Here is a 21,920-nt window from a genome sequence, read left to right on the forward strand (position 1 = left end):
CCATCAGCAGTTTCAAGGGTCTTGGCGATCTGTGCTTCTATGTTCAGCCCTTCAAACACTAGAATCAATTCTGTGTGAATATCAGGCACAGCCCTCTGTTCTCCTTTAACATGCCTCTTAATTTGAAATGTTATCATCCCATTACTCTGACTTGCATTGCAGCTAGTGAAAATTACATTTGTAGTTTGTTAGGTACACATTAATAAAATAAATGTATGCTGTTCTATATACTGAGGGCCTTGGCCTTTGCAGGAATTGTGGTGAAAAATTAAGGTGTTTCCTACCACGTATTCGCCATCCTATTTAGAAAGCATTAGAAGGTGATCATCCTGGTGGCAGAGTAACTGCTAGCACCACCAAATCAAATCAAATTAAATCAAAGAAGCTTTATTTGGCTAATAATAATTGCCATTAAAGCACACCAAGGGCCTGATTATGGCTATTATTATTACCATATACAACAATAAAAATCAAATAAATATACCATACAATTTATGTGAACAATTGACATAAATACTTTAAAATAGTAAACACATATATACAAAAAATATATTAGTTCATTTAAACTCAAATATAAACAGAAAAAGCTAAAACAAAATATATAAAAATCATTTTAATATATATTTTTTTTAAATGTTTGTCACAACCACCTTAATAATAGAAACAATACTATAAACAATTAAAACTAACAACCTAAAACAAAGTTATAAATTGTTTTAAAAGAATAAATAAATATATATTTTAATATATTTCATAAAAACACAATTGTATTTAATAAATGTATAACAAGTATACAATCAATAAATATACCTAATTACAATGTGTACTTATTTTAATACATACATTTTAAAATGTGAATATTATACCTTAAATACTTTTTACAAATTTGAAATAAATGTATTCAATTTCCTATTCAGTAAATCTTTATTCGGTCAGATATACGACCATAAAAGCACATACATATATTTTTTTGAAAGGCAATTTATATACAGCAGAGTATAAAAGCATAAAAGGTACAAATAAATATCAGATAAAATCATGAAAAAATGTGTTAAAAATTCCATAGGTTATAAAGATTTTTGGAGAATTTTCAAAATTGTATACATTATAACTCATTATTTCAAATATTTAATAACATATTTTGAAATACATGATCAACATTTTAAACATTAAGTAAAATATAGAAATCCCACTATCCTCACATATGAACACAACATGCAAAAAGGTAAAAAATGTAACACTAGTCTATCCAAAACAAACTATTTCAAAAATAAAAAGCCAATATAAAAACGGACTATAAATATATATATATATCATTAAAAAATGAATAATAAAGTAAATCATTTCTTACATACAACGCTATTAATTATCATAAACACAAAATATGCATGGAATAATATAACCTATGTATATAATAACATAAATATAATTACATAAATATAATTTCTTTAAAGTTCTATTTGAAAATTTCAAAATATAAATATACCATTTAAAATAAAAGCAAAAAACTACGTTTTGATTAAAAAACGTAAAAGATAACAAATCCATTTACACATAAATTTAAAGAATTTAATTGAACTACAATAAACTATTTGACTATATTATACATAAATTAAAAAATATTTTAAAAACATTCTGTTAAAATCTCCTCTAAATCCAACATCCTCCTCCTAAAATAGAATAAAAATAAACAATTCTATAAAGAAATTAACTGTAAATGCAATATTAAACTAAATACAAAAACATACCATAAATATTTTGGAGAACTACCACAACTATTATATAACATTTTGCAAAACATTATGCTATAAACAATATTTCTGATAGTGATATATTTTACAACAATATTAAAAAGAACACTAAAAAACTATATAGTTAGCTTCGATATTTGTTTTCATGATATTTTTTTTAAGCTTAGAAAGCTTTATTGAATATGATAAACCAAGTAAAACATAATACAAAATAGGACCAGTAGGCAATACAGCAAATAATAAAAACCATTGAATTCTTACAAGGTTTAAGGAATGCCAAACGTAACTAGAGAATATACTAAGAGAAAAAGCTTTTTATGTGTTTTTGAGGATATTATGGTTAATATGCAGGGGAAGGAAACAGGGAAAAAAGGAAGGGAAGGGGGGGGGGGGGAATGTCCAGCATACAGATTGAGGCAATTTATAAATAACATAAGCAAGAAAATAAATATATGAGTGAAACTAAATAGCAACCATAAGGAAAAGAAAAAAAGAAAAAAAGGGGTACAAAAGTAAGATCATCAAGGGACATTTCAAGAAAGGAAATTGGTTAGGGGCAACCATAACAAGTCTTTTTTGATCAAAAGAGGTACAGTGGTAGCAAAAGCACGATCAAGCCTATGATGATGACATAGTAGGTTCCACCAGGCATTATATGAGATCTTAGAAGTGTCTTTCCAATTTGTAGTGATTATCTGTAAAGAAATAGCTATATATAAATCTATAAATTTGCGTGCATTACAATGAGCATTCCATATAGGTGAGGCACCACCCAAAAAGATGTGAACAATCTCGAAGGAGTAGTTAGTAGCTAATATTTCATTTAATTTTAACCAAATGCGAGACCAGAGAGATTTAACCAGCGGACAGTGAAAAAAAATATGAAAAAGATCGCTGTTAGCATGTGAACAAGACCAACATTTTTTGGAATCGGACAATTTAAAAGTATGCAGGTCTGATGGGGTGAAAAAAAGTCTATTGTAAAAATAGTACAAAGTCTGTGTGGTGCTAGCGGAACGGGAAACAGTATGTATCCTAGACCATAGAGAGTTCCAAACCTCCAGGGGAAACTCTTGAGCTAGATCCTTTTCCCAGGAGAGCTCAAGTTTTGATTTGGTCCTTTCAACAGAGGGGTGGGAAAGTAGTTTATAGATCGTCGCAGCCTTAAGAGGAATAGAAAAATCCGGTAGAGATGAAGAAGGAGGTGTGTCGATAGGGGACAGAGAGGCGGCCTGAGAGATAATAAAAGATAAGGATTTTTTAAGCAGGGGATATTGAGAAGAATATGTATTAGAAAGGTGAAAGGAAGAACGAATATCAGAGAAGTCTCGTAAGGAGTCGTTAGCTAGTAGATGATTACAGGTGAGAATACCTTTGTCAATCCATTCTTTCCAAAAAAGTGCTCGATTGTTTATCTTTATGGACTTATGATACCAAATTGGAGTCGAGGAAAAAAACTCTTACTGCGAAAGAGATGAACGAAACACCGAAAGAGCAAGTGTTCTGGAATGCTTAAAGATAGGGGTGAGACAGCGCTGCGGGGGCTGAGATAAGCGAGTAGCAATGCTGAAGGAGAAGGGTGAGAGTTGGCCAAGTTCTATGGAACTCCAGGCTGTTAAAGGGGGGTCAGATGAATCAGATAAAAAAGGCCAAATTTGTTTCAGTGTAAAGGCAGAATGAAAACGAGCAAGGTTGGGAAAATTAACACCACCTAAATCCTTGGGCTGTTGAAGACGGGAAATGGAAATCCTAGCCTTGCGATTATTCCATAACAATGAGGTAAAGATATGATTTATTGTTTTAAAAAAATAGAGTGGGAGGGAAACAGGAAGCATAGAGAGATAAAAATTTACAATGGGAAGAAGCATCATTTTGATAGTGGCAAGCCTTCCCCACCAGGATAAGAAAAGGGGAGACCAATTGTCTATAAGGGAAGAAATCTTTTCAACAATATCCTTGTGGTTGAGCTTGATGGTTTCTCTAATAGAGTTGGCATAAAGTATACCAAGGCATTTAATATTATCAGAATTCCATTCAAAACCAGAGTCCTGAAACATGTAGGGAAGGCAAAATTTGTTAAGAGGTAAGACCTCAGACTTGTCAATATTAAGTTTGTAGCCTGAAACCAGAGAATATTCATGCAGCAACGAAAAGAGTGAAGGGAGAGAGGTGATTGGATTAGAAATATAAAGTAAAATATCATCTGCGTAAGCAGTAAACTTAATGTCAACTTTCTTAAATATGAAGCCAGTGTATGAAGGAGAACGTCGGATTTTTTCTAAAAAGGGTTCCAACGCAAGAATAAAAAGAAGAGGGGATAGAGGACAGCCCTGTCTGGTGCCTCTGTGCAAAGGAAAATAATGAGATTGAGAGCCGTTAACCCAAATAGAAGTAGAGGGGGCAGAATATAATAATTGAATATATCGAATAATAGTGGGACTAAAGCTGTGCCACCTTAAGGCACCAAACATAAAATCCCAGCAGACCCTGTCAAATGCTTTCTCAGCATCCAATGTAATGGCTGCAACTGGGGAGTCTATCTTTGAGGCAATATGAATGATGTTAAGGTAAGTTCTCAAATTATCTGTGATGGACCTGCCCTTAACAAAGCCAGATTGATAAATATTAATGAGGTTAGGAATGATTTTATTAATACGAGAAGCCAAGATTTTAGCGTAAATTTTACAATCAGTATTGATTAAAGAAATAGGCCGATAGTTCTTACAGCAGGAGGGATCTTTGTCTTTTTTAGGAATTAAACATAGCATTGCCTGTGTAAAAGAGCCTTTGGATTCTCCTTGAGCAAAGAAATGGGTATATAGAGAAAATAAATGTGGTAATAGGATATCCTTAAAGTACAAATAGAAACTAACCGTGAATCCATCAGGACCATGTGACTTATCTTTGGGAAGAAGGGTGATAGCATTAAGTATTTCGTTTTCTGAGAGAGGGGCATCAAGAGAGGAAAGGTCTATGGAAATGTCCGGGGACCTGGGGAGAGACTGAAAAAAAGAGTCAATTTGATCCTGAGAGGGGACGGATTCTGGAGTATAAAGTGACGAATAATATTGGACAAAACAGTCAAGGATTTTATCATCCGTATATTGATGGTTCCCATGCGAATCGATAATAGTCGTTATTTTGGACTTTTGCTTTTTAATTTTGAGATAGTTAGCGAGAGATTTGCCAGCTTTATTACGACCCCCGTACATTTTAGCATGGAAGTTAAGAAGGTTATTACATGCTGAGTCCCACGAGTGTTTATTATATTGCAATTTAGCTTTGATGAGGGAGGAAAGTGTTTCTGGGGTGTTTTTGGTAAAGTAAAGATGCTCTAAGTCTTTAATTTGTTTAAGAATTTGGGCAGACACTGATAAGGCTTTTTTCTTTTTTCGGGATATGAAGTCAATAATAAAACCTCTGGCAGTGGCCCTAAAAGCATCCCAAATATAATAAAACTTAGAAATGGAATGAAGATTATTATTGAAAAAATCTGCTGCAAAAAGCTTCAATTGTTCAGTCAACTATGACAGGGGCATGGTCAGATATTAAGATAGAACCAATTTCTGAGTTAGTCATAAATTGAAGGGCGTGTGGAGTAAGAAAAATATAATCTATACGGGAGTGTGATGCATGAGCTGGGGAAAAAAAAGAAAATTCTAAAGTATCAGGGTGGGAAAGTCTCCATGAATCTATGAGGCCTCTGGAAGAAATGGCTTTAAAAAAGGACTTTTGCATCTTATTAGGTATATATCTGGCGAGTGACTTACGATCTAGAAAGGGGTCCATAAGCTGATTGCAATCACCACCAACAACTAAATCTTCAGTAGCGTGGGAAGAAAGAAGCATGGAGAAATCATTCCAAAAAGTTAAATCTACACCATTAGGGCCATAAACATTACAAAAAGAAAGTTTAGTATCATTAACGATGACATCTAAAAACAACCATCTACCACAATTATCATGAGACTTATTCTGTAGCTGAACAGACAACGATTTGTGAAATAGAATAATAACACCATTTTTGTTGTTTACTGCCGGAGAGCAAAATGCCTCCCCAACCCATTGCTTTCGTAAATAAGACAAATCTTGTGAATTAAGATGTGTTTCTTGTAACAATGCAACATGACATTTCAACCTTGCCAAATGGGATAAAACACGCTGCTTTTTAACAGGATTGCGAATACCTTTAACATTCCAAGAAATAACACGAAGACCTCTCATTCCTGGAGGTAAGGTAAATATAAGCAAAGAGAGATAGAGAATTTAAAACAGAGTGGAGAAAGAGAAAAAGAATGAGAAGTAATATTGAAGCAATATAGATAACGAAAAAAAAACAAATGCAAAGGAGCTAAAGCACATGCCCTCCACAGAAATATTGACAAAAATGGAGAAAGAGAACAAAGGAGTACCAACAGCTGCAATATGAGAGAAAAAAATACGGGATAGAGTAGATGTTGTAGATGTTGCCTGAAAAGTGAAGAAAAAATGGAGGAAAGGAAAAGGGGAGAAAGACTAAAGGAAGAAAAAAGGAGAGTAGAGGAGGGGAAGGGGAGAAAAAATAGAAAAGAAGACAGGGGGAAACAGAGTCCCCCAGAAGATAGTAAAAGAAGGATGGCGAAAAGCCATAAGACTTTAGCCACAAAGGACGACCAAACAGAAAACATTAATGTGGGGGGGAGCAACGAAGAGCAAGACAACCAAACTAAGAGGAGACGGCTCCAAAGAGCGAGCCACTATAAAAAAGAAGAAGACAAATTATGGAGTAAAATACATAACAAAAGACAACCAAATTGAACAAATGGAGGAAACTTACCGGACGCCTAGGGAGGGAAGACAGCAACGGGATGAGACAAACATTATAGACAACAAAGCGATGCAGATGATGACCTTGACAACGACACAGAGAGGGAAAGACCTGCAAGACAAAGAAGGAGGGAACAGCTGAAACATAAACGCAAAATAATACAATTCAAAATAGGATTAACACAAGACATAGTGCGCAGGCAATGACAAATCAATTATGATTTGCTCAATTCCATAAGTTCTCCTTTGTGAGTGTGGATGAATTTCTTCAGATCTGCAGGGTCATCAAAACTGTATGTTCTGTCTTTATAGGTCACTTTAAAAAAACAAGGATGAATGAGACCGTAGCGTGCGTTCATTGCTCTCAATGCAGGACGAAGGTCCAAAAATTCCTTCCGACGAGAAGCAGTGGGCTTGGAAACATCCTGAGCGAAAAAGATTTTATGGCCAGACCAGAACATTTGCTTATGCTGTTTAGCAGCTTGGAGAATCATCATGAGATTGGAGTATAAAAGGAAATAAGCAATAATTCCGCGAGGTTTAGATGTAGAAGATGTATTCCTTGGCCCCAAACGATGGGCACGTTGTATGTTGAAGTCCGAGGACTTCAGGGGACCAACAATTTGAAGTACTTGGGTTTTCAAGAAATGGATCATGTCTGACCCTTCAGAATCTTCCGGAATACCATAAATGCGAAGATTATTGCGCCTATTGCGATTTTCTAAATCCTCCGTAACCTTTTTAAGCTCACTGACTTCCTTAGTGAGTGTGTCAACTCTGGCGACCACATCTTGAGCATCACTAATCCTCTGCTCTATATCAGAAAGTCTTGTGTCTAGACTAGACCATTTGTCATCCAGCCTCTGGAGTGTAGTGACAGTGTCAGTCATAAAGGGGCGGATAAGACACAGTTCCTCCATGATGTCCTCAAGGGTGAGAGGCAACGGGGATTTATCTGGAGAGGGTGGGTCTTTTTTGGTCCGCTTAACTGAAGAAGCACTAGAGTCCTTACGACCTCCGGAGGTGCCTGCATGGGATTTAGTTGAATGCGCGATCTCCATATTGAAGGCGTCGGAATAAGTGATGACAGAAAATGGCAAGAAGAGGCAACAAGCAGAACAGCGATGATAGTAAGGTAATAATGATGAGAACGAGTATGGCACAAAAGAGAAAATGGCTCCAACACAGCACAGCAATGTGTAACGTTGAAATGAGGAGCACCAAAAACAAACCTCAGGGAAGCAGTGAGATATTAATAGAAGCAGAGCGAAGGAGTCACTTACACCATCAGCACCAAGGTGGCCATGGCGAAATGTCGCAGTCCAACCGCTCCGCCGGTCCCACACCGCTCAGGCCAGAGTCCACACTGCAGGTAGATTCAACAAAGCAGGGCTCCTCGCAAACTTCCCGTCACGCCACTTCGTGCACAAACCACGTGAAGAACTTTAATAGCTCTTCCACCAAACGGTAATAAGTTAGTTTGAAGCAAATTCAGTCACAGTTCTCGCCCAAGGTATTTCCAACAAAACACACTGCGCGTCAAAAAGAGAAGAAAACCAAAAAATAAGCCACATAATAAAAAGTAGTATTCATTGGTTATTAGGCACAATTGTGGCAGGTGAACACAGCCTTAAATAGCATGGAAAATTCATCCAGGGGAGCAATGTGTAGCGCAGTAAAATGTTAAGGGTAAATTACGCAGACCCAGTGTGTAGCCAGAGCCCATCAGTTCCACAAGGAGAATACCTGCAATTCAATGTGTTCCATGTATTATAGAGCAATGTATTCCAGAGAAAACAGCATTCCAAGCATTAGACGCTGCCTCACTCATCCTCACCTCCGTGTTTTAGGAAGAAGAGAAATGTAAATGGCAGCGTTTCCTCGTTCCTCGCGCCGCCGCCATTTTGAACTTCACTGCTGAGGAGAATGTGAAGTTGGCCCATGAATAGCAATAAAGGCACACCAAAGCGCCGCCGCACCTCCTCCGTAGTCCCGTTACATTTCGCCTCCGATTTCCGATGCAAGGAAGGACGCGGGAGCTCACACACGAGCGGCCATCTTGGCTGCGCGCAAACCACGCCCCCGTCTCCATGATATTTTTACATCACAATTTTGTATTTCTTTTTTCTCCGATATTTTGTCCATGCACCATCCGATTTGGGGTAGTGAGGCTCCCTCATGGCCCCACAAATACTATATATTTTTTAATGAAATAATGTTATTGTTATTTTCAGCTAAAAACAGTGAGGCTGTGCTGTACTGCATACACATGGTCATCCGTTCTCACCTTTAATGCAATTTGAGTACATAATCAGCATCTGGATATAATAGGAACCCTCCATGTAGCTCCTGCATGAGCATTCCAGGTTTCTCGTGGAGCTCCTCCACTGCCTCCTATTATCAACACCCCCCAGATTTCCCAATTTTGCTGGGGGCATCCAAAGGCTTCATATATTGGTTTCTGTATAATCCTGCATCCATCTGGGCCATTCTCCAATATGGTTCAGCTGAGGTCCATAGACGCTCTCTACACCTGAGCAATGTCTCTTTTTTCAATCACTAGGCACAACACTACAAATGTATCATACATCGGTTAATGTATCAGTCACCAAGGATGTTCCACAATGGCACCACAGTCTGTGACAAGTGAGGTAAACCCAGAAAAGGAAATGATATTATGTGAGCCTCTGTCGTGTAACGATGACCCCCACTTGTGGGATCATGAATGCTGTATGCCTGTCCATGTCCTCAAGAGGTCCTACATCAGCCTCCCATGCCCCCTCAAGACAGAGAATGTGTCAGGAGTGTGTATTGCCAGGTACATATACATTCTTAATATTATGTATGTGGCAGCCATGCTGTAATAAATTCAGCTTCCAGGGGATTAGATTCTGCTGGGGATAATTGTTGTCACATTTGTTCATGGTGCATGTCAATACTACAGGTACTTAAAGAATTGTGAAAAATTGCTAGACAAGGGACTTCATACTATCCGCTCTCAGGGCATCTTCAGTGTAGAAATTCCCCTTGTGTTCCATCCATAAAATTGAATCAAGGTCCCTTCTTTCAAGAGTCTAGTGCCCTACCAAAAAGAGGTAGCCCTCGTTAATTTGCCAGACCAGCATATGATGTGTAGGGTACCGTTCCAGGCCATTAGTATGGTGGATTAGCCCCATATAAATAATAAAGTGGTAAAAGTCTTACACATTGTTGCAATATGTAGAATCTGTTCCCGGGCCATAAGAAGCCCGGTAGTAAGCCTGCATGCTCTGACCACTGTTGAGCATTGACGTGCAGCATAAGCTCAAAGATACCCTGTCATTTTATTGTTCCAGCGGAATATTCTAAGCATCGCGTTTCTTTGCTTGAAAACCAGAGGCATCAGGCTGGTAGCCTTTACATGGGTGATTTTGCATTATTCCTAACAGATGTGGGATTACAGTCTTTGTAACTAAGGGCCTTATTAAGAGTTTCGACCACCTGAAGACCATGGCTGCATCCTCTAGAAGACCGCAGTGATGGCAGTCTTCTGACCACCTTAATATGAGTTGACCGGGATGTCCTCGGTGTGGCTGCTGAAGTCTTGCTGCGGTGGTGTATCAATGTATGTGTATCAACGCATGTGTGAGCATTTCAACTGCCTATGTGTTGAATGCACACATTTTCATGATGCATGTAGAAAAATACCACTTACCCATTGCCGGAGTCTGACTCATATGTGGCCAGTCCTGGCAATGGGTATATGGTACAAAAAGGACTTACCTGTGTATCGCTGCAGAAAAAGTCCTATTTCTGAGAGGGGGGAAGTGGCTGTAGTGAAGAGGGGACCTGAATGAAGTGATCAATGTTGTATGCTAATGGGAAGAACAGGAAAGAGGAGAGTACACACCCCAAGGCAAAACTCCCATCTTGTAACATAGTGGTCGGATCACCAAGCTCGCAGTAGTTTGTCGGTGACTGCGGGTATGGTGGTCCACGGAACACTGACTCGTAATAAGGTCCAAAGACTACTTTGCATATCAAGTACAGGGGCAGGGAAATCGAGTGCCTGCAATCCCTGGTCAAACTGCACACTGTGATAGTTCCCACTCATACTTATGCATCAGTCTTCGTCAACCATATACTTGGATGTATGACATTACAACGCGGGTTTTTACCACGCGTGCAGTTATATCGCATGCGTTACAACGCATGCGATGTTACAACGCTATGCCATTCCAACGCAAGTCTTTACATCGACTTGCGCTTGATGGCGTGCTAACATTAAAAAAGTGTAATTTACTATTCCAACTCCAGTCCACTTAACAGTAGGGAAGGTGTTGGGATAGTAAACTACACTATTTGTAATGTTAGCACGCCATCTAGCGCAAGTCGATGTACAGACTTGCGTTGTAATGGCATAGCGTTGTAACATCGCATGCGTTGTAACGCATGCGATGTAACTGCACTGCGTGGTAAAAACCGCGTTGTAATGGCTGTTCCCCATATACTTAGGTAGTCAAAATCGTTCAGCCACGTGTATACCCAATGACTCTGCCTACCCTACCTGCTCCACTTGTATCTGCACCAAGAAGAGACTGATTTAGTCCCATTCACCTTCAGCCTTGCTTGATTCTTGAAAACATACACTTTTTTTTCCATATCGGAGCCCGGGTTGCTGATGTATATCATGAGGTTGTCGGGATATAGCAGAGGTCTTCCATCTGTGGGGCAAGCGCCCTTGGGGGTCCTTGAATGTATTTCCTGGGCGGTATAAATGTGTGAACAATATTCGCAAATGATGGTGGCCCAAAAGTGTGACCTTGTTTATTGGGTACTTTTTTAGGCTGTCTTTATTTACATACCGGATAGAAGTGGATAAAAAAGGTATGGGAACTGTGATGAAAAGTGTCATGGGGGCTAAATCAGTCAGTCCGGGGACATGATCAAAGACATGTCTAAAAAGAACAAAATATTCTGTAACTATTTTGATGAGAATGTACACGCCCTAATGGAAAGTAAGTGCATGTTAACTATTTAATGGTAATTGAATTAATTTAAGTTATGAAAATTCAGCTATATATACATCAGTAATACAAAATCACACTGTACCTAGTGGAACAATTTTCTATAGGAGAACGTTAGAAGGATGCACTCCAGATTTCAGCTGGTAACACACTTACATGAACTCTCAAACAGAATACATCTTTGTCACCATGAAGCTTCAAGTGACTCCTAAATGTAGTGGTCCAGCCCCATGTGTGTAGGAGGTACAAGTAGACGCTGTAGACGTGGCCAGGTAGGAGTAGATGTAGTTTATTAAGATCATAGGTGTAGAAGTAGTAAATCCAGAACAGGCTCCACAATAGGCCCCAACATAGGCCCCAGCATTAGCCCCACCAGGAGCAGCCTCCTAGCTGCTCAGCCCATCTTCCCAACTGTCTCAGTCCACACACAGTATCTAAGCATTCCACCCACACTAACATTCTACGCGGAACACTGACACTGGCTGAGCAGCTAGGTACAGAATGAAGGGAACATAATAACATGACCTGAGGATACTACACATCCTCTTCCTTTACACTGAAAATTAATAAAGCCTAAAATAAACCCAAACTACTAATAAGCAAACAAATAAATACAGAAATGTACACAAGATATGAATAGTCCATAAACCCAGGAATGCATGTAGAAATACATCACGAGAGGGAAAACAGACACACTAAGGAGAAAGGAAAGATGCAAGCATAGATCAACACACTAACACCATCCCCTTCCCTTAATACTGAACAAAGAAATTTTTTAGAAGTGAAATAAAAGCTCACATACGACAAATGAATATGATACCCAGAGTAGAATCCTACGGGTATAAATGTCTATGGGTAGAACAACACCCAAGGAAGTACTTCTCACGTGAGAAGACTGTGACGAAAAACTCAATACACCACCCCTCATGTAAGGGACACTATGGGACTAAAACCCACGTGTTTGGGACTAACACCCAAATTTAAATAATACGTCACATGGGACTGACACCCACTGACACGTGCATAATGTAAAACCGACATGCAGCACGGTGTGGCATCAAAAGATGGCTACACACACACAAGACAGTGAAAACGTAAATGAAAGGACTGATACCCAACATACACGTAAAGGTGGGACTAAGACCCCCTTTAAACTTAGTAAATAGGACTGGTACCCATTACTAATGACATAGGTGTAGAAGTAGTAAATCCAGAACAGGCTCCACAATAGGCCCCAACATAGGCCCCAGCATTAGCCCCACCAGGAGCAGCCTCCTAGCTGCTCAGCCCATCTTCCCAACTGTCTCAGTCCACACACAGTATCTAAGCATTCCACCCACACTAACATTCTACGCGGAACACTGACACTGGCTGAGCAGCTAGGTACAGAATGAAGGGAACATAATAACATGACCTGAGGATACTACACACGATTGTGCCACTACCAAGGAACTTTGAGCAACTAGTTACAAGGTAATCTGTGGCTGTATGTGACTTTGCCAACCATTTTGTGGTTAAAATATTCTTTTTGTCGAAAGGAAACCAGTTTAAAATTTGTGACTGTCCAGAAGCTTTAGACTGTAGTTTTCCATGGGCTCTTAAAGAGTGCTCTATTTGGACTTGTTGACTAAATTTTCGTGTGCCTAAATCTGCTGTTAATGCAGTTTTTGTTCATTGACTGGAACTGTGTCATGGAAGTGGATGTGAAAATGCTATCTGTCAAAATTTATGGAAGCGGGCGATGTACGGGAAGAAAATGTGATCTCAAGCCATCTGTGTGAGGAAATGAAATTTTTTTTTCTTAATAGTGAAAAGTTGTCACGTATTCTGCTTGGATGGTGATATTGCAGTTGCGCTCATTTTTTTAAACATTCAAACGCGCACCTTACCGTGTTTTTGGTGTCGCGTGGAGCCGATCGATAACTCTTCGTGACGTGACGTGCCAAGCTCTGCATCGTTGCCCATGACGTTCTTGCAGCTGGAGCGTGCCGTGAGCCATTCGGCATGCTTCTCCACTGCGTGCAGCCATTTTAGAGTTGGCGGATACACCAATACCGATCTTTTGTCATTTACATCGATGCATTAGTTGCCAACCACGTTTAAAGTTTTTCCTCTACATCAAAGACCACGGCAGTTTTGTGACGTGCGGATCTCTTTCGCTTGCTGTTCATTTTTCAGTCTCTCTTGTTGGGTCGTGCTGTCCCACAAGTCCTCTGCTGTCTCGATGTTTGAGCAGTAAGTCAGTTTGTGAAGTGTGCAGTTTCATACGTCCGGCATTTTTACATTTTGTCAACCACGTTCAGCGTCTTCTATTAAAAAATAATGACATGAATGCCGCAAAGAGAAATTTTCATCTGTCGAGCATGTTCGTGTGGAAGAGAGAGTAAACAAGTATGGTTTAAAAATTCTCTCTAGTTCAGGCACTGGACACAGCTATTATTTACATTTATTAGTCCTAATTTGTTTTTTGGAATGCCTGTCGCGGTGACAGGCACACCATTGACTTTAGAAATTCGAGTTGTAGGTTATGATTTAATGATTTCACGCAAAAAATTGTTGTTTTTTTTCCAAGTGAAAGAATTTAACGCAAAAATGTTTCACAAGAAAATTAATTTATCGCAAAAATGTTAATTTCTTTCTACAAAGTCTTGTGATTGAATTATGCCAACGTTGTTTATCGCTATGTTAAAGATCTTGTTTTGTTGGCATGGGAGTGGGTACTAGTCCCATGTCTCTAATTTACGCAGTTTCTGGTTACAAAAATTATATCCTTGTCTAAGGGATAGGGGTGGGTTTTTAGTCCCATGACCCTTGTTTCAAAAGTTTTATCCCTGCCTGCCTAAGGGATAGGAGTGGGCTTTAGTCCCATTTCCTCTTTAGACAGTTTTATCCCTGCTTAGGGATGGGAGAGGGTTTTTAGTCCCATCACCCCACGGTCACAGTAATTTATATGGGAATGGGTTTTAGCCCCATTTTTACAGGGGGTTTTAGTCCCACCTTTGTCACTTTGAGTTTGGGTGTTAGTCCCATTTACTCCGTTATAGGGGGTTAGAGTCCTACCTATTTATAGGGGGTTAGAGTCCCACCTATGCAATTAGTAATGGGTGCCAGTCCTATTTACTAAATTAAAGGGGGTTTTAGTCCTACCTTTACGTGTATGTTGGGTATCAGTCCTTTCATTTACGTTTTTGCTGTTTTCTGTGTGTGTAGCCATCTTTTGATGCCACACTGTGCTGCGTGTCGGTTTTACATGCTTCACGTGTCAGTGGGTTTCAGTCCCATGTGACGTATTATTTACATTTGAATGTTAGTCCCAAACACGTGGGTTTTAGTCCCATAGTGTCCCTTACATGAGGGGTGGCGTTTTGAGTTGTCGTCACAGTTTTCTCACGTGAGAAGTACTTCCTTGGGTGTTGTTCTACCCATAGACATTTATACCCGTAGGATTCTACTCTGGGTATCATATTCATTTGTCGTATGTGAGCTTTTATTTCGCTCCTAAAAATTTTCTTTGTTCAGTATTAAGGGAAGGGGATGGTGTTAGTGTGTTGATCTATGCTTGCATCTTTCTTTTCTCCTTGGTGTGTCTGTTTTCCCTCTCGTGATGTATTTCTACATGCATTCCTGGGTTTATGGACTATTCATATCTTGTGTACATTTCTGTATTTATTTGTTTGCTTATTAGTAGTTTGGGTGTATTTTAGGCTTTATTAATTTTCAGTGTAAAGGAAGAGGATGTGTAGTATCCTCAGGTCATGTTATTATGTTCCCTTCATTCTGTACCTAGCTGCTCAGCCAGTGTCAGTGTTCCGCGTAGAATGTTAGTGTGGGTGGAATGCTTAGATACTGTGTGGGACTGAGACAGTTGGGAAGATGGGCTGAGCAGCTAGGAGGCTGCTCCTGGTGGGGTTAATGCTGGGGTCTATACTGGGGCCGATTGTGGAGCCTGATCTGGGGCATGTTCTGGGTTTACTACTTCTGCACCTAAGATATCAATAAACTTCATCTACTCCTACCTGGCCACGTCTACAGCGTCTACTTGTCATCCTGCACACGTGGGCCAGCCCACTACATTTAATCAATTAAAAATTATACTAGCTCCACGCAGCCTTTTAAATTGTTAATAACCCTTTCACTGCTAGGCCTCCCCGTGCTAAGCCATTTTTTGGCTATTTGGGGGTAGTTCGTGATTAGGCCCCTGTAACTTTTTGTCCGCATAAGGTATCCATGCCAAATTTGCGTCCTTTTCTTCCAGCATCGTGGGTAGATAGATAACTTTATTACCTGTGATTTCTTAAAACAATTGCAATAAAAAAGAAAAATAAGTATAAAAGTGTCCAAAATGTTTTAACTTCTACAAAGTTAGGACCGAAAATTGCAAATTGATTTTCTTTTTTATTTTTTCTACAAAACAGTTATTCTGGATTTGCGCCCAGTATAAAGATTTGTTAAAAAAAAAATATTTAAAATGGTTGCCTTTCTTAAAAAGAAATAAAAAGAGATAAATAAAAGGTCGCCGAGTTCAATAATGAAAAAGTCAATAATTGTCACTCTAGTAAAAAGGAGGGCCAGCAACATGCAGGATTGTTCTCTAGACAGCTGAGGTGATGTTTTGCTGGTGGCTGCAGTACAATTAGGGGCAGATTTATGTTCCCTGGCGCATCCCTGCAAATCAGCATGGATGCGCCAGGGAAGATGCGTCACGCAAGTTTACCCTTGCGCCACAATAGATGCGCCGCATTTACAATGCTTGGCTGTTCGGGCTGGACTGTTCCCATGAGGCACAGGGTCAGACTGATTTGCATATGGCCATGTCTGAACTGGGGTGGCAGAGTGGGTTAAAGAACGGTGATGGATTAAACCCAGATCAGTTGACTGGGGGTGAGTGCTTGCAATGTTCAACACTCCGTCCATCATTTCCTTTGGTTTGCGCATTTACAATGCAGCGCATCGTGGCGCAAGGATAAACAGATGCGTGACGCATCTGATGGCGGAAGGGCGGCGCATTGCTGGAGTTGCATCGCAAGCGCGACGCAGCTCCAGCAAGGCTCGGGGGTGCCCTATCGGTACAATGCTGCGTCAATCCTTACGCCTGCTTCAAGCAGGCGCAGGGATTTGACTCAGCATGGCCGGAAAAGTGACTGAGTGAAATCTTGTAGATTTCACTCAGCCACTTTTCGGAGGCATTCCTGCGCCGGAACGCCCCCCCCTGTGAAGGTACGCCCACATGTGGCGCAAGCTTTACAATGTGACGCATCTCCCTAGATGCGTCACGTTGTAAATCTGCCGCAGCATGGCGCTGGCTTTGCGCCGCCGCTGCGTCACAAAAGTGACGCAACGGCGGCGCAAAAGTGACGCACAGGGCTTATAAATCTGCCCCTCAGTCTTTGGCTCCCGATCTAGAAGGTTCCGATGTTCAAGATGGTAAATCAGAGCATGAGTATGAAAACAATGGACTGAAGGGTGCCAAATGATGAGGAAGGCGGTTTTCAGCTGTGCAATAGATGAATTTAGCAAAGAGGGTTATGCAGCTTGGTGGGTGGATTGGGAGGGAAGGAACATGACGCCTGATTGTGAGTTGTTGCCAAAGCAGCATCTCTGTGGAGAACCTTTTGTTTGCAGTGCGAGAAGTTATTAGCTGCTGGTCTTTTGGAATTGTTTCGTCACTGTCTCCATGAATCGTACAAGGCGACAGATCAATTGGACATCTCCACCTCCACAACATACTTTCACTGCTTGCCTGCAAGTTCTTATCTACTTGATCTCGAAAATGGGTTTTATCAGCAGTTGACGTTCAGATTGCAGCTTCCCACAGATGCACAATAGGTGGAGGACATTCTCTTTTGCTTTCCCACATAGGCGGCAGACAGTCGATGTCTGTTTTTGTTTCCAAGGTGACAGGTGCAGCAGAGTCAGAAGAATGCCCATTCGGAAATGAAGATATTTTTCCTTCACTGACTTTGTGAATCCAACACCTAAATAAGGTTGGGGGAGGGATTGATGTAGCTCTGCATGATGAACCATCCATGGGCCCTTGTCTTCCACCATGGATACGCTTTTCACTGTCTTGTTAACAAGATGTTTGAATCTATTATGCGTCTCTGAGGCCTCCCAAAGTTCCTCTAGGCCCAAGCGATCTATTCAAGCTGACAAATAAATCATGGCTGCACTTTCCTTTTTTGACTGTATTTCCTTCCAAAAATGGGCATTCAGCAATCCGGACTCAGCCCTATTAATTTTATGTCAGCACTTGATGTAGGCACCTTTACAGGCAATTTTTGGGATCTGCAGGCCAAATTCTAATCTGATTTGGGCAGGCGAGGTGTATATCGGTAGATTAAATATCATTCTTAATGGTCTTAAGACTATACGGTCCAATGTGCCCGTGCCCCTTCCCCTCAGACACTCGCTCCTGTAAGTGATGGTTGGGATGAGTTTTGCTCGGAGCACCTGGAGCAGTGGAGGGAGGCTTCGGACCAGCAGTTTTTTATTTGATGGTTTTTAGTGCCACCGCTATTGAGTTTCCTCTTCTCCTGATGGCTTCTTTTTTGTGCCTTTGTTATCTATTTTGACCCCCAGGTACTTGTTTTCATCGCCTACTTCTATTATTTGACCAGCCAGATGCCAACAATGATTAGATGCGTTCTTTTTTTTGTTTAAACGCATCACTTTAAACTTGTCTAGGTTGATGCCTAGACCATTGTTAGCAGAGAAACGTTTGCTAACGTCTAATAGATGTTAAAGTCCAATTGGAGTTCAGCTGATCAATACAAGGTCATCAGCATACAATAAATTGGAAAGTGAAAATCAGTCCATCCTTGGTTCATGTGATTGGCAGTCATCCGGCTCTGTGGATAAATCTGCCATAAAAAGATTGAACAATCGGGCCAGAACGCACCTTTGCTTCAGGACTTTTGTGGTTGTTATTTTTCTTCACTTGGACCCAGGTGTCAGTATGTAAGAAGATCAGTTGGTTTAAGAGAGCAGATGGTATATTTCTTTTATTGAGTTTAACTCAAAGTTTCTTCCTTTCTATATTATCGAAATTCGATGAAACACATGTAAATTGGTAAGTTTGCAGCTTTAACATCGTATGTTAAAAGGGAGAGGGCAAGTATGTGGTAGTTCCCATGCCTTTGCAGAAACCCCTTCTGGTTGATGGAGATGGCTGATTTTTCAATTGCCCAATCTGTGAGATTATCCTGGAGAAGGCTGGCATATAATTAGCATTGTTATCTTTCAATGCTACCAGCCTGTAGCTTTTTGCTTCGTTCTTATTGCCTCTCTTGTATATTGGGGATATGATGGACCTCCTCCAAGAAGCCGGTATGCTTTCTCCTCCCAAGATATGTTCAAACAGTGGTAATAATGCAGATGGTTATCTACTTGATATTGTTTTGTTATGAGTCAAGTATTCTTACCATAAGGATTTTATGTCCTAGCTAGCCCGGTCCAATCACCAGGTCTGGTGGCTGGATTCCAGTCTTTTAAATCTGTCTGCATTGCATCCGTGCTACGTGCCCCTTTGAGCATGGATTGTGTTTTCCTACCAGAAGATGAAATGCATGGGGTTGCCTGCTTCTGTCTGATTGGTAACAGGGGATCTGGATAGCCTGGTTTTTGATAGAGCTTTATTTTAATTCCCCAGGCCTTTAATTGGTCCTCGTCTTCCAAGATTCTCCTTGCTATTCCATATGAAGTCAAAGTTGCCTTTGTTACGTCATGATCTGAGAGTTGTTTGAATTTCTTGAACTCAATTGTTTCCAGGTCATGGGACCTTATATCCACCAGGCTGCTGATTGGCATAAGTAATCATAGGATATTCCCTCTATTGAGGATATCACCCGGCCTCTGGACTTGTACTCAGGAATTAACAGAATAGTGCGAATTTTGAGGTGTGGCTGAAGATTGATACATGGGAGATTAGCTTGGGTGGCCTGTCCCTCCTGGATGTGGGAATTTAGAGAGTTAGGTATGAAACAAAACCTAGGCAATTAACTGGTCAAGGAGCGACCTACACCAAGCTCATTCATATATTATATAGACTACAGTGCACTTAACATTTATTAAAATATTTTCATTTTTATTGATTTAAATTCATGTTAAAAACTGTGTAAATCAAAAACTGATTGGACATACATGATTATCAAAATACAGACAAGTATGACGTAATTCATAATGTTATAGTTCAAACATAAAAAAAAAGCTCAGAATCAACATACAATCAATTGTTCTCAATAAAGTAGAGTGGTAAGTTCCTGCACTGTATACCTCCTGGCAATCTGCCTTACGCCGTGATTGTTTGCTAAGTCTGAGACAAACAACACTCTTCCTTACCTCACGATACCTGTGCACTCCGTAACGCCGCCGTACCTCCGGGTTGACGGCATAGGGCTGTGTGATCAGATATTCATCCAAGGTGTTTTTCGCGGCCGGCCCGATGGGTTGTTGGCTCTTTGCTGTGTATTGTAATGTCTCAATAAAGGTTTTCAAAACTAAAAAAATAAAGTAGAGTGGCTACATGTTAGACAAAGTCTCAAATTGTCTACGCGCGTTTCGGCTTTGAGATGCCTTCTTCAGGACAGCCACAACTTAAACCTAAACAAACAATAAAATTGATATAAATAACACAAATACATAAGTGCACTGAGTCTAAAGAGCCTGCGAATGATATCTAACCAACAAAGCATCAATGGCAATACTTGGTTTAATGAAACAACATGCAGTTACTGTGCAAAAACTAGTTTCTGACACCCTCCAAGAGCAAAAGAATTCAGGAAGAGGTACAGACGATCCAAATTAAAAGCAGATAAAAAGGGGGAAATAAATCCTTATTCCCACTGACTGAAAAAAGGAAGAACTGTGTGGATAGTTATAGACCAAAGAAAGAGAAAAGAAAAGAATACAGTGTAAGACCCAGATTGCCAGCTACTTAAGAGTTTGCATATAAAGCTAAATACATAACACAGAGAGTAAAGCATGGATAGGATACAAAAAAGTAAGCAAAGACTCCTAATCAGAAGTTGGGATGACAATACAAGTGGATATACTCTAATGAAACGCTTACCTAAATTGATGTGACAGCAGAAAGAGAGAAAGGGGCCCAAAACTCGAATATGAGGACCCGAAGGTATTCAATTACCTATCAGGAGAGTTATATTCTTAATTATAACATAATTACCAAGGATAATTGGTTTAGTTATAAATTCTAAGTACCTATTTTTGATGCAATGGGCGTACATGGAATTGTATAAAAAGATGAAGAATTCATTGAAGAAGAACAAATGATACTGTAAGTGAAGAAAAAACACATAAGATATAAGTTGTAGAACATTGAGCTGCCCTATAGGAGCATGTTATTATGTCTGGTGGCCCTAAATTACCTACAAATGACGAATACCTTACCTAAATATTTCTATGTAATGGTTTTCAACTAAACAAGTTCTATCAAGTCATCCACGGGGGCCACAATGAAGCCTTCCAAGTGAAAATGAATATTGTAAAATAGATAGGCTCTGTAAAACAGGAAAAGAGAGGTATCCTAATTACAGATATCGAAGAGATTTGTACCAATTATTATAGACATATATATAGTACTGAATATGTGAAAAGTGAAGAAAGTACATTATGTATATGTTACTCAGCCCAAGATGGTCTACTGGATAGTATGTAACCTTGAGGTCAAATCCGAGTAGGGGACAACTATCTGAGGGTGACACCAAGAGGAAAGAAAAAACAAATAATAAAATAAATATAGTCATCTATATTACGGAAGAAGATCTTATTTGTATCAATTACGATATACTAGAACATCAATGAGACGCTAATATATCTATGTATTGTATAAAAGGAATGTATGATAATTAAATGAATGAGCACAAATCGCACGCTATGTGTTTTTTAAGCGAAACAAACATATATACAGAATGCTCGAAGCGCCACCGGCTCAAAGAAATTAAAACAAATAAAACAGGCAAGGGGCCCGACATCTGTGATGATGACAGTTTGAAATGCCAGATATAACTCGGGGCAGGCATTCCTTACCTCACCAAAATACTGTCGTCTCCTATCGTGGCATATTTACCGGGTGCAAAATAGCCAGGCAACGGTACGTGTATTTATATGCGTTTGGTTGAACTCAAATGGATGGCGATCCCGCGTAACGCAACAATGTACGTACCAAACGTGACGATGTCATACGCAAACAGACGCCTGTAATGAAAATAGAAGGGTCAAAAAGGACGGAAAAAAAAGACGCGATGGTTGAAATTTCAATGGCGAAACACATATATATATATTGAAATTTGGTGATTGAAAAAATGCTCTGCAAAGGAATATCGAGATATCTCCTATTTCA

At 39.7% G+C, this 21,920-nt stretch overlaps 1 protein-coding gene across 1 annotated transcript in view; it reads left to right on the forward strand.

The window, feature by feature from the left end:
- Positions 1-21,920, forward strand: part of LOC146805146 (coagulation factor X-like) — a 466,750-nt gene that overhangs the window by 327,025 nt on the left and 117,805 nt on the right. The window lies entirely within an intron of this gene.

This window comes from Triturus cristatus, chromosome 8, assembly GCF_964204655.1.
Source record: "Triturus cristatus chromosome 8, aTriCri1.1, whole genome shotgun sequence".
Lineage (NCBI taxonomy): Eukaryota > Metazoa > Chordata > Amphibia > Caudata > Salamandridae > Triturus > Triturus cristatus.